Genomic DNA, 12,543 nt, shown 5'->3' on the forward strand with positions numbered 1-12,543 from the left:
GAATGCTCCTATAGATCCTTCGAGATTGCCAATACAACATATGTGGCTAAAAGATCTAAATTGTATTCACCATACTTGTCTATGATAACTAAAATGGTTGTTAAATAGCTTACCAAAATGGGATGGTAACCTGGAATTAGACTAGGAAAGAACTTGCAAGGAATCATAGAGCCACCAGTAATATATGACAAGATAGACAAATTTAGCTTAGGATATAAGCCAACAAGAGGGGATAAAATGAAAATGGTGAATGAGAAAAAAGATAAGAGAATAGCTAATCTTGAGGGATATGAGCCGAAGTCAGAGCCTATGGTCATTTCATACCTCTATGATTCTTTTCGTTCGAGAGGATATAGTTACCTAGATTTACCTAAAGCCCTAAGTGCTGGATTCATGAAAAAATTTTTAGAGCTGGCCATTCAAAAGATGGATGATGGAGAAAAAAAGAGTCGAGATGAAGAGCTGTTCGTGCTTTCTTGTTCTTTAGATGTTGAGCTAAATAACTGAAGAGTCATAAAGCTGTTTGTTGTCTTTAAAACTTCTGAAAAGTAATGTATTGTGGAACTTTAAATCCCTAATTGCTTTTATGAGCATTGGGTGATCTTTTGTGATGTCTTTATGTTTGTCATTTTAATAAAAAGACTTAGAAAATACATCCATATTTCTTCTATTATTTTCATCTTCATTTTACTTTCCATTTTTTTCCATTATTTTCCTGTCATTTCATTTTTATGTGCCAATATTCTCTTCATCTTACCCTTTGTAAGGTCTTAAATAATGAACACGAAGATAATCATGGCAATAATCTCGAATTTGATTTTAAAAACTTAATTCATGTTGATGAACTTGATAATGAGGAAGATTTGAATAATTACACACTGCTTCTTGATTTGTTAAAATTAATAGAGCATGAAGATAAGCCAATAGAGCCTCAACAAGAAATTATTGAATTAGTGAAATTGAAGAACGATGAAAATAAAAAAGAGGTCAAAATTGGTACATCCCTTTTACCAGTTGAAAGGCAGAAGCTAGAAAAGCTACTCTGAGAATATGTAGATGTGTTCTCGTGGTCTTACCAAGATATGCCAGGACTCAGCACTGATATTGTAAAGCATAAGTTACCTTTGAAATCGAAATGCAAGCCAATACAGCAAAAGCTAAGGCACATGAAGCCAGAGATGCTGCTGAAAATTAAAGAGAAAGTGAAAAAGCAATTTGATGCAAGATTTTTAGAGGTGGCAAAGTATCCCGAATGGGTAGCCAACATACTGCCAGTTCCCAAGAATGATGGAAAAGTGAGAATGTGTGTCGATTATCGAGATCTGAATAGGGCAAGGCTTAAAGATAATTTTTTTCTACCTCACATCGATACTTTAGTGGATAATACTACTAGGCATTTCACATATTCCTTTATGGATGGCTTCTCAAGCTATAATCAGATCAAGATGGCTCGAGATGATATGGAGAAAACTACATTTGTGACCATGTAGGGGACATTCTGTTATAAAGTCATGCCTTTTGGGTTGAAAAATGCTGGTGCTACTTATCAAAGAGTAATGGTGCTCTCTTTCATGACATGATGCATAAACAAATAGAGGTATATGTGAATAATATGATCACAAAATCTCGTGAAGGAGAAGATCATGTAGTCAACCTCAAAAAGTTGTTTGATAGGTTGAGAAGATTTTAACTTAAGTTGAATCCTGCTAAATGTACATTTAGTGCCAAATCAGGAAAACTATTAGGTTTTATGGTTAGTGAAAGAGAAATTGAAGTGGACTCGAATAAGATACAAGCCATCTAGAACTTATCTCTTCCTCATACCCCATAAAAAGTGCAAGGTTTCCTAGGGAGATTGAACTATATTGCTCATTTCATCTCTCGACTCACCTATAAGTGTGATCGTATTTTCAAGCTTATTAGAAAACATGATCCAGGAGAATGGAATGATGAATGCCAGGAAGCGTTTGATAAGATTAAAAAATACTTGTCAAATCCACTTGTGTTGGCACCGCCAATCTCAGAAAACCTTTGATTTTGTACTTAATAGTGCATGAAAATTCAATGGGATGTGTGCTGGGGCAAAAAGATGAAACTGACAGGAAAGAACGAGCAATTTACTACTTGAGCAAGAAATTCACTGATTACAAGTCCAAGTATTCACCATTAGAGAAGATGTATTGTGTATTGGCCTGGACAGCTCGAAGGCTCCGACAATACATGCTTTATCATACCGCTTGGCTTATAGCAAAGTTGAATCCTATTAAATATATCTTCAAGAAGCCTTCATTGATGGAGATAATAGTGCGGTGGCAAGTTATGCTTTCAGAATATGATATTGTTTATGTGACTTAAAAAGCTATAAAGGGAAGTGTAGTAGTCGAGTTTCTTGTCGATCGCGTTGTTGAAAAATATGAACCAATGAACCTAGATTTCCCTGATGAGGATGTGATGACTATTGAAGAAAATGAACCTATCGAAGAGTCTTGGACAATGTATTTTGACAGAGCCGTAAATGCGTTAGGCCATAGTGTTGGACTAATTTTAATATCTCTCAATCGACATTATTATCCCATCATGACCATGTTGAATTTCAATTGCACAAGCAATGTGGCTGAATACGAAGCTTGTGTTATGGGTTTGCAAGCGGTGATTGAAAGAAAAATCAAAGTGTTAGATATGTTTGGAGATTTAGCTCTAGTCATCTATCAGTTGTGAGGATAGTGAAAAATGAGAGATTTCAAGTTGATACGATACCATAAGTACATCTCTAAATTGGTCAAACAATTTGAAGAAGTTCAATTTGAGCATCTGCCTAGAGAGGAGAACCAAATTGCTGATGCACTAGTTACTCTAGCTGCAATGATTAAAATAGATGCAAATACTGAAATTCAACCTACCAAGCTGGATGTGAAGGATGAACTAGCACATTGTTCAGGTGTCAAAGAAGAAGTCGATGGGAAACCATGGTATCATAACATTATGCAATACATTAAAAGCCAACAATACCCAAAACATGCAACAAAAAATGATAAGAGGACTATTAAAAGGTTAGCTATGAGTTTCTTCTTTGATGGAGATGTCCTCTATAAAAAGAGTCAAGATCAAGTGCTCTTAAGGTGTGTGAATACAGCTGAAGCAAAGAAGGTTATTAAAAAAGTGCATGATGAGATTTATGGGGCACATACGAATGGTCATATGATGGCTAGATAAATTATAAGGGCTGGTTATTATTGGTTGATAATGGAGAGTGACTGTATTAATTATGCTAGAAGATACCATAAGTGTCAGATCTATGCTGATAAGATCCACGCTTCTCCAATAGCATTGCAAGTTTTGACTCATCCATGACCATTCTCTATGTGAGGCATGGATATCATCGATCCCATCACTCCAAAAGCTTCAAATAGGCATAGATTCATTTTTATAATGATTGATTACTTTACCAAGTGGGTAGAAGCTATATCATATGCTAGCATGACCCGATCTGTGATATGCAAGCTCATAAAAAAAGAGATAATATGTAGATATGAGCTTTTAGAGACAATTATTTTTATAATGCCAAAAACTTAAATAGCAAAATGATGAATGAAGTGTGCACTCAATTCAAGATCCATCATTATAATTTGGTACCATATTGTTTAAAGATGAATGGGGCAGTGGAGGCTGCAAACAAGAATATCAAAAGAATCTTGGAGAAAATGACTAATACTTATAAAGATTGGCATGAGAAGTTGTCTTTTGCTTTGCATGCTTATAGAACATCGGTCCGAACATCTACTAAAGCCACTCTATTCTCTTTGGTATATGAATTGAAAGTTGTGTTACTGGTCAAAGTGAAAATTCTTTCGCTGAGAATCCTGATGGAGGTAGAGTTAGAGGAAGCAGAGTGGGTCCAAAATCGCTATGAGCAATTAATCCTCATTGAAGAGAAAAGACTTACAACACTTTGTCATGGTCAATTATATCAAAAGAGGATAATGAGAGCACATTACAAGAAAATCCATCCCCGTTGCTTTAGGGGAGGAGATTTAGTGCTAAAAAAAATCCTTCCAAATCAACATAACAATCGAAAAAAATGGACACCAAATTGGGAGGGCCCGTACGTGGTGAAAAATTCTTGTCTGATGGGGCATTAATTTTGGTAGAGATGGATGGAGGTGATTTACCCACTCCAATAAATTCAAATGTTGTAAAAAAATATTTTGCTTGAAAAAAAATAAAAAATGAAAAAGAATGATGTATCTAAGCTGAAAACCTAAAAAGGTAACTTGGATGCAAATGAGAAGCATCATCCCACAACACAGGGGCAAGTGCAGTTTGATGAATTCTAAAGAATCAAGGAAGTCCTTTGATTTAGTTTTAGAAAAAGAATCTGAAAATATTTGGTTCATGATTATCATATGATCATTATTCGGGCACCTTTGTTTCGACTTAAACACTTCGTCATCTAATGAAATATGCTATCTTTCTTTTGGAAATAATGCCTATCCATTCCTTTATTCTTATTTGATATTTTTTCACCGTATAAATAAGAGAATTATGTGATTGCATTTTGTTTATCTTGAACTTAAAATGATGAAAAGAAACATAAACATGAAAGATCTCAACATTACTTTTTAAAAGTTGACAAAGACAAATGAAAAAGGATGAGACAGGTATGATAGGACATTAATGTTGCAGACTTTTGAAGAAGAATAGTATTGTTAGAGAAGAATACAATGGTCAGATGTTAAAAACATATTGGTCATATGACAATTTTAATAAAAGAAACCAAAAAGCAAGAGAATTCGACAACCTTTTTACCACAATGAATAATTTTTATTGCATTACATGCATTGCATTTAGAGCACTCAGTACATGCATCCATGAATAATGAGGACAGAGACTTTCCATTTCCTAATGAAAAACAAGATCAAACAAAAGATTTCAAAAAAGAAAAATTTACTTGTTCAAAGATGAGAACTCGAATTTTGAGAACAGATAGAATTTTAAAGTTGTTGAGCCTTTTCTGAGATGAGCTTTTTCAAGACCAAAATTTTTAAAGTTGTTGAGCTTTTATAGAGAGGAGCTTTTCAAGATGGATTTTTAAAGTTGTTGAGCCTCTGTTGAAAGGAGCCTTTTTAAGACAAAATTTTAAAGTTGTTAAGCCTCTACTGAGATAAGCTTTTTCAAGTTGAGGATTTTTTTAAAGTTATTGAGCTTCGGCTAAGAGGAGCTTTTTTCATATGAGATTTTTAAAATTGCTGAGCCTTTGCTGAAAGGAGCTTTTTGAAGATGAAGATTTTTAAAGTTGTTGAACCTCAGCTTAGAGGAACTTTTTTCAAATGAGATTTTTAAAGTTATTAAGCATCTGCTTAGATGAGCTTTTTCAGATTAGATTTTTAAAGTTGTTGAGCCTCTGTTTAGATAGGCTTTTTCAAGATGAGAATTTTTAAAGTTGTTGAGCCTCTGCTAAAATGAGCTTTTTTCAAATGAGATTTTTAAAGTTGTTGAACCTCTACTTAGAGGAATTTTTCAAGATGAGGATTTTTAAAGTTGTTGAGCCTCTGTTGAGATGAGCTTTTTTCAGATAAGATTTTCAAACTCATTGAGCCTCTGCTTAGAGGAACTTTTTCAAGACAAAATTTTTAAGTTGTTGAGCCTTTGCTGAGAGGAGTCTCTTTCAGATTTTAAAGTTGTTAAGCCTTTGCCGAGGGAGTCTCTTTTAGATTTTAAATTTTTAAAAGTTGTCGAGCCTCAAGTGAGAGGAGCATTTTCGATTTGATGAGAAAAAACTTTAACGTAGTTTATGTTCAAAAAAAAAAAAAGAAAAAAAAAATCCTTTTGGATTCCGGACAAAATTGTCGTCGTTGTCTTTACCCTATTCCTGATTCTCAACAATGCACAAAGAGGGGCAACTGTAAACATTAAATTTGTCTGAATTTTAATAATAATTCTCAGGCTATTGGGTCGATATCCGATTTCAATTCAACTGGGCTTCAGGCCCTATTTCAATTTAATTAGGCTTCAGGCTCGATTTCAATTCCACTGGCCCTAAAGTCTGATTTCGATTGGGCCCGAAGCCCATTTTGTTCTTTAAGCCAAGCCTGCCTTTTATTTTCTTTATTTTATTAAATTAAAAATACAAAATACAAAAATATACAAAAATATAAAAATACAAAAATACAAAAATATAAAAATACAAAATACCAAAAAATACCAAAATACAAAATACAAAAAAAATAAAAAAAGAAAAAATGGGGCATGGCAGTGGTGCCTTGCCCGACACCACTGGCCACCATACCCTATCGTCTGATCACCCATCCGATGGTCACCCATACCTTGTAAACCTTATCCACCCCATCTATGCTCCTAACTGTCGAATAAGACAGAAAAAATCAAAGGGGCAATGAGCTCGTTCTTGCACCCCATGCCATGCCTTGTGCTAGTCACTCAAGCATAGGGCACGACCGGAGCTCTATAAATAGAGCTCCTAGCCGAACCCAAAAAGGGATAGGAGGAAGAGATCCAAAAAAAAAAAAGTAAAAAAAAAAGTTTCCAAAATAAAAAATTCTTCCTGCCAAAAAAAAAATTCAAACAAAAATCACAATCCTCATTGAAGAGAAAAAACTTACAACACTTTGTCATGGTCAATTATATCAAAAGAGGAAGATGAGAGCACATGACAAGAAAATCCATCCCCGTTGCTTTAGGGAAGGAGATTTAGTGCTAAAAAAAATCCTTCCAAATCAACATAACAATCGAGAAAAATGGACACCAAATTGGGAGGGCCCATACGTGGTGAAAAATTCTTGTCTGGTGGGGCATTAATTTTGGTAGAGATGGATGGAGGTGATTTACCCACTCTAATAAATTCAGATGTTGTAAAGAAATAGTTTGCTTGAAAAAAAATAAAAAATGAAAAAAAATGATGTATCTAAGCTGAAAACCTAAAAAGGCAACTTGGATGCAAATGAGAAGCATCATCCCACAACACAGGGGCAAGTGCAGTTTGATGAATTCTGAAGAATCAAGGAAGTCATTTGATTTAGTTTTAGAAAAAGAATCTGAAAATATTTTGTTCATGATTATCATATGATCATTATTCGAGCACCTTTGTTTCGACTTAAACACTTCGTCATCTAATGAAATATGCTATCTTTCTTTTGGAAATAATGCCTATCCATTCCTTTATTCTCATTTGATATTTCTTCACCGTATAAATAAGAGAATTGTGTGATTGCATTTTATTTGTCTTGAACTTAAAATGATGAAAAGAAACATAAACATGAAAGATCTCAACATTACTTTTTAAAAGTTGACAAAGACAAATGAAAAAGGATGAGACAGGTATGATAGGACATTAAGGTTGCAGACTTTTGAAGAAGAATAGTATTGTTAAGGAAGAATGCAATGGTCAGATGTTAAAAACATATTGGTCATATGGCAATTTTGATAAAGGAAACCAAAAAGGAAGAGATTTCGACAACCTTTTTACCACAATGAATAATTTTAATTGCATTACATGCATTGCATTTAAAGCACTCAGTACATGCATCCATGAATAATGAGGACAAAGACTTTCCACTTCCTAATGAAAAACAAGATCAAACAAAAGATTCCAAAAAAGAGAAATTTACTTGTTCAAAGATGAAAACTCGATTTTGAGAACAGATAGAATTTTAAAGTTGTTGAGCCTTTTCTGAGAGGAGCTTTTTCAAGACGAGAATTTTTAAAGTTGTTGAGCTTTTATAAAGAGGAGCTTTTCAAGATGGATTTTTAAAGTTGTTGAGCCTCTGCTGAAAAGAGCCTTTTTAAGACAGAATTTTAAAGTTGTTAAGCCTCGACTAAGATGAGCATTTTCAAGTTAAGGATTTTTTAAAAGTTGTTGAGCTTTTGCTAAGACGAGCTTTTTTCAGATGAGATTTTTAAAGTTGCTGAGCCTTTGCTGAAAGGAGCTTTTTGAAGATGAAGATTTTTAAAGTTGTTGAGCCTCTGTTTAGAGGAACTTTTTTCAGATGAGATTTTTAAAGTTATTGAGCATTTGCTTAGAGGAGCTTTTCCAGATGAGATTTTTAAAGTTGTTGAGCTTCTGTTTAGATAAGCTTTTTCAAGATGAGAATTTTTAAAGTTGTTGAGCCTCTGCTAAGAGGAGCTTTTTCCAAATGAGATTTTCAAAGTTGTTGAGCCTTTACTTAGAGGAATTTTTCAAGATGAGGATTTTTAAAGTTGTTGAGCCTCTGTAGAGAGGAGCTTTTTTCAAATAAGATTTTTAAAGGCATTGAGCCTCTGCTTAGAGGAACTTTTTCAAGACAAAATTTTAAAGTTGTTGAGCCTTTGCCGAGAAGAGTCTCTTTCAGATTTTAAATTTTTAAAAGTTGTCGAGCCTCAAGTGAGAGGAGCATTTTTTATTTTACGAGAAAAAACTTTTTGAGTAGTTTATGTTCAAAAAAAAAAAGAAAAGAAAAGAAAATTCCTTCTGGATTCTGTACAAAATTGTTGTCGTTGTCTTTACCCTATTTCTGATTCTCAGCAATGCACAAAGAGAGGCAACTGTAGACACTAAATTTGTCTGAATTTTAATAATAATTCTCGGGCTATTGGGCCGATATCCGATTTCAATTCAACTGGGCTTCAGGCCTTATTTCAATTTAATTGGGCTTCAGGCTCGATTTCAATTCCACTGGCCCTAAAGTCTTATTTCGATTGGGCTCGAAGCCTATTTTATTCTTTAAGCCAAGCCTAAGCCTGCCTTTTATTTTCTTTGTTTTATTAAATTAAAAATACAAAATACAAAAATATAAAAATATAAAATACAAAAATATAAAATACCAAAAAATACTAAAATACAAAATACCAAAAAATACAAAAATACAAAAATACAAAATACAAAAAAAATAAAAAACAAAAAAGGGGAGATGGCAGTGGTGCCTTGCCCGGAACCACTGGCCACCATACCCTACGCTCTGATCACCCATCCGATGGTCACCCATACCTTGCAAACCTTATCCACCCCATTTATACTCCTAACTGTCGAATAAGACAGAAGAAATAAAAAGGGCAATGAGCTCGTGCTTGCACCCCATGCCATGCCCTATGGCAGTCACTCAAGCATAGGGCACGATCGGAGCTCTATAAATAGAGCTCTTAGCCGAACCCAAAAAGGGATAGGAAGAAGAGATCCAACAAAAAAAAAGTAAAAAAAAAAAAAAAAGAGTTTCCAAAATCAAAAATTCTTCTTGCCAAAAAAAAAATTCAAACAAAAATCACAATCCTCATTGAAGAGAAAAGACTTACAACACTTTGTCATGGTCAATTATATCAAAAGAGGATGATGAAAGCACATGACAAGAAAATTCATCCTCATTGCTTTAGGGAATGAGATTTAGTGCTAAAAAAAATCCTTCCAAATCAACATAACAATCGAGAAAAATGGACACCAAATTGGGAGGGCCCGTACGTGGTGAAAAATTCTTGTCTGGTGGGGCATTAATTTTGGTAGAGATGGATGGAGGTGATTTACCCACTCCAATAAATTCAGATGTTGTAAAGAAATATTTTGCTTGAAAAAAAAATAAAAAATGAAAAAAAATGATGTATCTAAGCTGAAAACCTAAAAAGGCAACTTGGATGCAAATGAGAAGCATCATCCCACAACACAGGGGCAAGTGCAGTTTGATGAATTCTGAAGAATCAAGGAAGTCATTTGATTTAGTTTTAGAAAAAAAATTTGAAAATATTTTGTTCATGATTATCATATGATCATTTTTCGAGCACCTTTGTTTCGACTTAAACACTTCGTCATCTAATGAAATATGCTATCTTTCTTTTGGAAATAATGCCTATCCATTCCTTTATTCTCATTTGATATTTCTTCACCGTATAAATAAGAGAATTGTGTGATTGCATTTTATTTGTCTTGAACTTAAAATGATGAAAAGAAACATAAACATGAAAGATCTCAACATTACTTTTTAAAAGTTGACAAAGACAAATGGAAAAGGATGAGACAGGTATGATAGGACATTAAGGTTGCAGACTTTTGAAGAAGAATAGTATTGTTAAGGAAGAATACAATGGTCAGATGTTAAAAACATATTGGTCATATGGCAATTTTGATAAATGAAACCAAAAAGCAAGAGATTTCGACAACCTTTTTACCACAATGAATAATTTTTATTGTATTACATGCATTGCATTTAGAGCACTCAGTACATGCATCCATGAATAGTGAGGACAAAGACTTTCCATTTCCTAATTAAAAACAAGATCAAACAAAAGATTCCAAAAAAGAGAAATTTACTTGTTCAAAGATGAAAACTCGATTTTGAGAACAGATAGAATTTTAAAGTTGTTGAGCCTTTTCTGAGAGGAGCTTTTTCAAGACGAGAATTTTTAAAGTTGTTGAGCTTTTATAGAGAGGAGCTTTTCAAGATGGATTTTTAAAGTTGTTGAGCCTCTGCTGAAAAGAGCCTTTTTAAGACAGAATTTTAAAGTTGTTAAGCCTCGACTGAGATGAGCATTTTCAAGTTAAGGATTTTTTAAAAGTTGTTGAGCTTTTACTAAGACGAGCTTTTTTCAGATGAGATTTTTAAAGTTGCTGAGCTTTTGCTGAAAGGAGCTTTTTGAAGATGAAGATTTTTAAAGTTGTTGAGCATCTGTTTAGAGGAACTTTTTTCAGATGAGATTTTTAAAGTTATTGAGCATTTGCTTAGAGGAGCTTTTCTAGATGAGATTTTTAAAGTTGTTGAGCTTCTGTTTAGATAAGCTTTTTCAAGATGAGAATTTTTAAAGTTGTTGAGCCTCTGCTAAGAGGAGTTTTTTCCAAATGAGATTTTCAAAGTTGTTGAGCCTTTACTTAGAGGAATTTTTCAAGATGAGGATTTTTAAAGTTGTTGAGCCTCTGTAGAGAGGAGCTTTTTTCAAATAAGATTTTTAAAGGCATTGAGCCTCTGCTTAGAGGAACTTTTTCAAGACAAAATTTTAAAGTTGTTGAGCCTTTGCTGAGAAGAGTCTCTTTCAGATTTTAAATTTTTAAAAGTTGTCGAGCCTCAAGTGAGAGGAGCATTTTTTATTTTACGAGAAAAAACTTTTTGAGTAGTTTACGTTCAAAAAAAAAAGAAAAGAAAAGAAAATTCTTTCTGGATTCTGGACAAAATTGTTGTCGTTGTCTTTACCCTATTTCTGATTCTCAGCAATGCACAAAGAGAGGCAACTGTAGACACTAAATTTGTCTGAATTTTAATCATAATTCTCGGCCTATTGGGCCGATATCCGATTTCAATTCAACTGGGCTTCAGGCCTTATTTCAATTTAATTGGGCTTCAGGCTCGATTTCAATTCCACTGGCCCTAAAGTCTTATTTCGATTGGGCTCGAAGCCCATTTTATTCTTTAAGCCAAGCCTAAGCCTGCCTTTTATTTTCTTTGTTTTATTAAATTAAAAATACAAAATACAAAAATATAAAAATATAAAAATATAAAATACAAAAATATAAAATACCAAAAAATACTAAAATACAAAATACCAAAAAATACAAAAATACAAAATACAAAAAAAATAAAAAACAAAAAAGGGGAGATGGCAGTGGTGCCTTGCCCGGAACCACTAGCCACCATACCCTACCCTCTGATCACCCATCCGATGGTCACCCATACCTTGCAAACCTTATCCACCCCATCTATACTCCTAACTGTCGAATAAGACAGAAGAAATAAAAAGGGCAATGAGCTCGTGCTTGCACCCCATGCCATGCCCTATGGCAGTCACTCAAGCATAGGGCACGATCGGAGCTCTATAAATAGAGCTCCTAGCCGAACCCAAAAAGGGATAGGAAGAAGAGATCCAACAAAAAAAAAAGAGTTTCCAAAATCAAAAATTCTTCTTGCCAAAAAAAAAAATTCAAACAAAAATCACAATCCTCATTGAAGAGAAAAGACTTACAACACTTTGTCATGGTCAATTATATCAAAAGAGGATGATGAAAGCACATGACAAGAAAATTCATCCTCGTTGCTTTAGGGAATGAGATTGAGTGCTAAAAAAAATCCTTCCAAATCAACATAACAATCGAGAAAAATGAACACCAAATTGGGAGGGCCCGTACGTGGTGAAAAATTCTTGTCTGGTGGGGCATTAATTTTGGTAGAGATGGATGGAGGTGATTTACCCACTCAAATAAATTCAGATGTTGTAAAGAAATATTTTGCTTGAAAAAAAAATAAAAAATGAAAAAAATGATGTATCTAAGCTGAAAACCTAAAAAGGCAACTTGGATGCAAATGAGAAGCATCATCCCACAACACAGGGGCCAGTGCAATTTGATGAATTCTGAAGAATCAAGGAAGTCATTTGATTTAGTTTTAGAAAAAGAATCTGAAAATATTTTGTTCATGATTATCATATGATCATTATTCGGGCACCTTTGTTTCGACTTAAACACTTCGTCATCTAATGAAATATGTTATCTTTCTTTTGGAAATAATGCCTATCCATTCCTTTAATTCTCATTTGATATTTCTTCACCGTATAAATAAAAGAATTATGTGATTGCATTTTGTT

This window comes from Durio zibethinus, chromosome 4 (genome assembly GCF_047325235.1).
Source record: "Durio zibethinus cultivar Kanyao isolate XHJ-2024 chromosome 4, ASM4732523v1, whole genome shotgun sequence".
Classification (NCBI taxonomy): domain Eukaryota; kingdom Viridiplantae; phylum Streptophyta; class Magnoliopsida; order Malvales; family Malvaceae; genus Durio; species Durio zibethinus.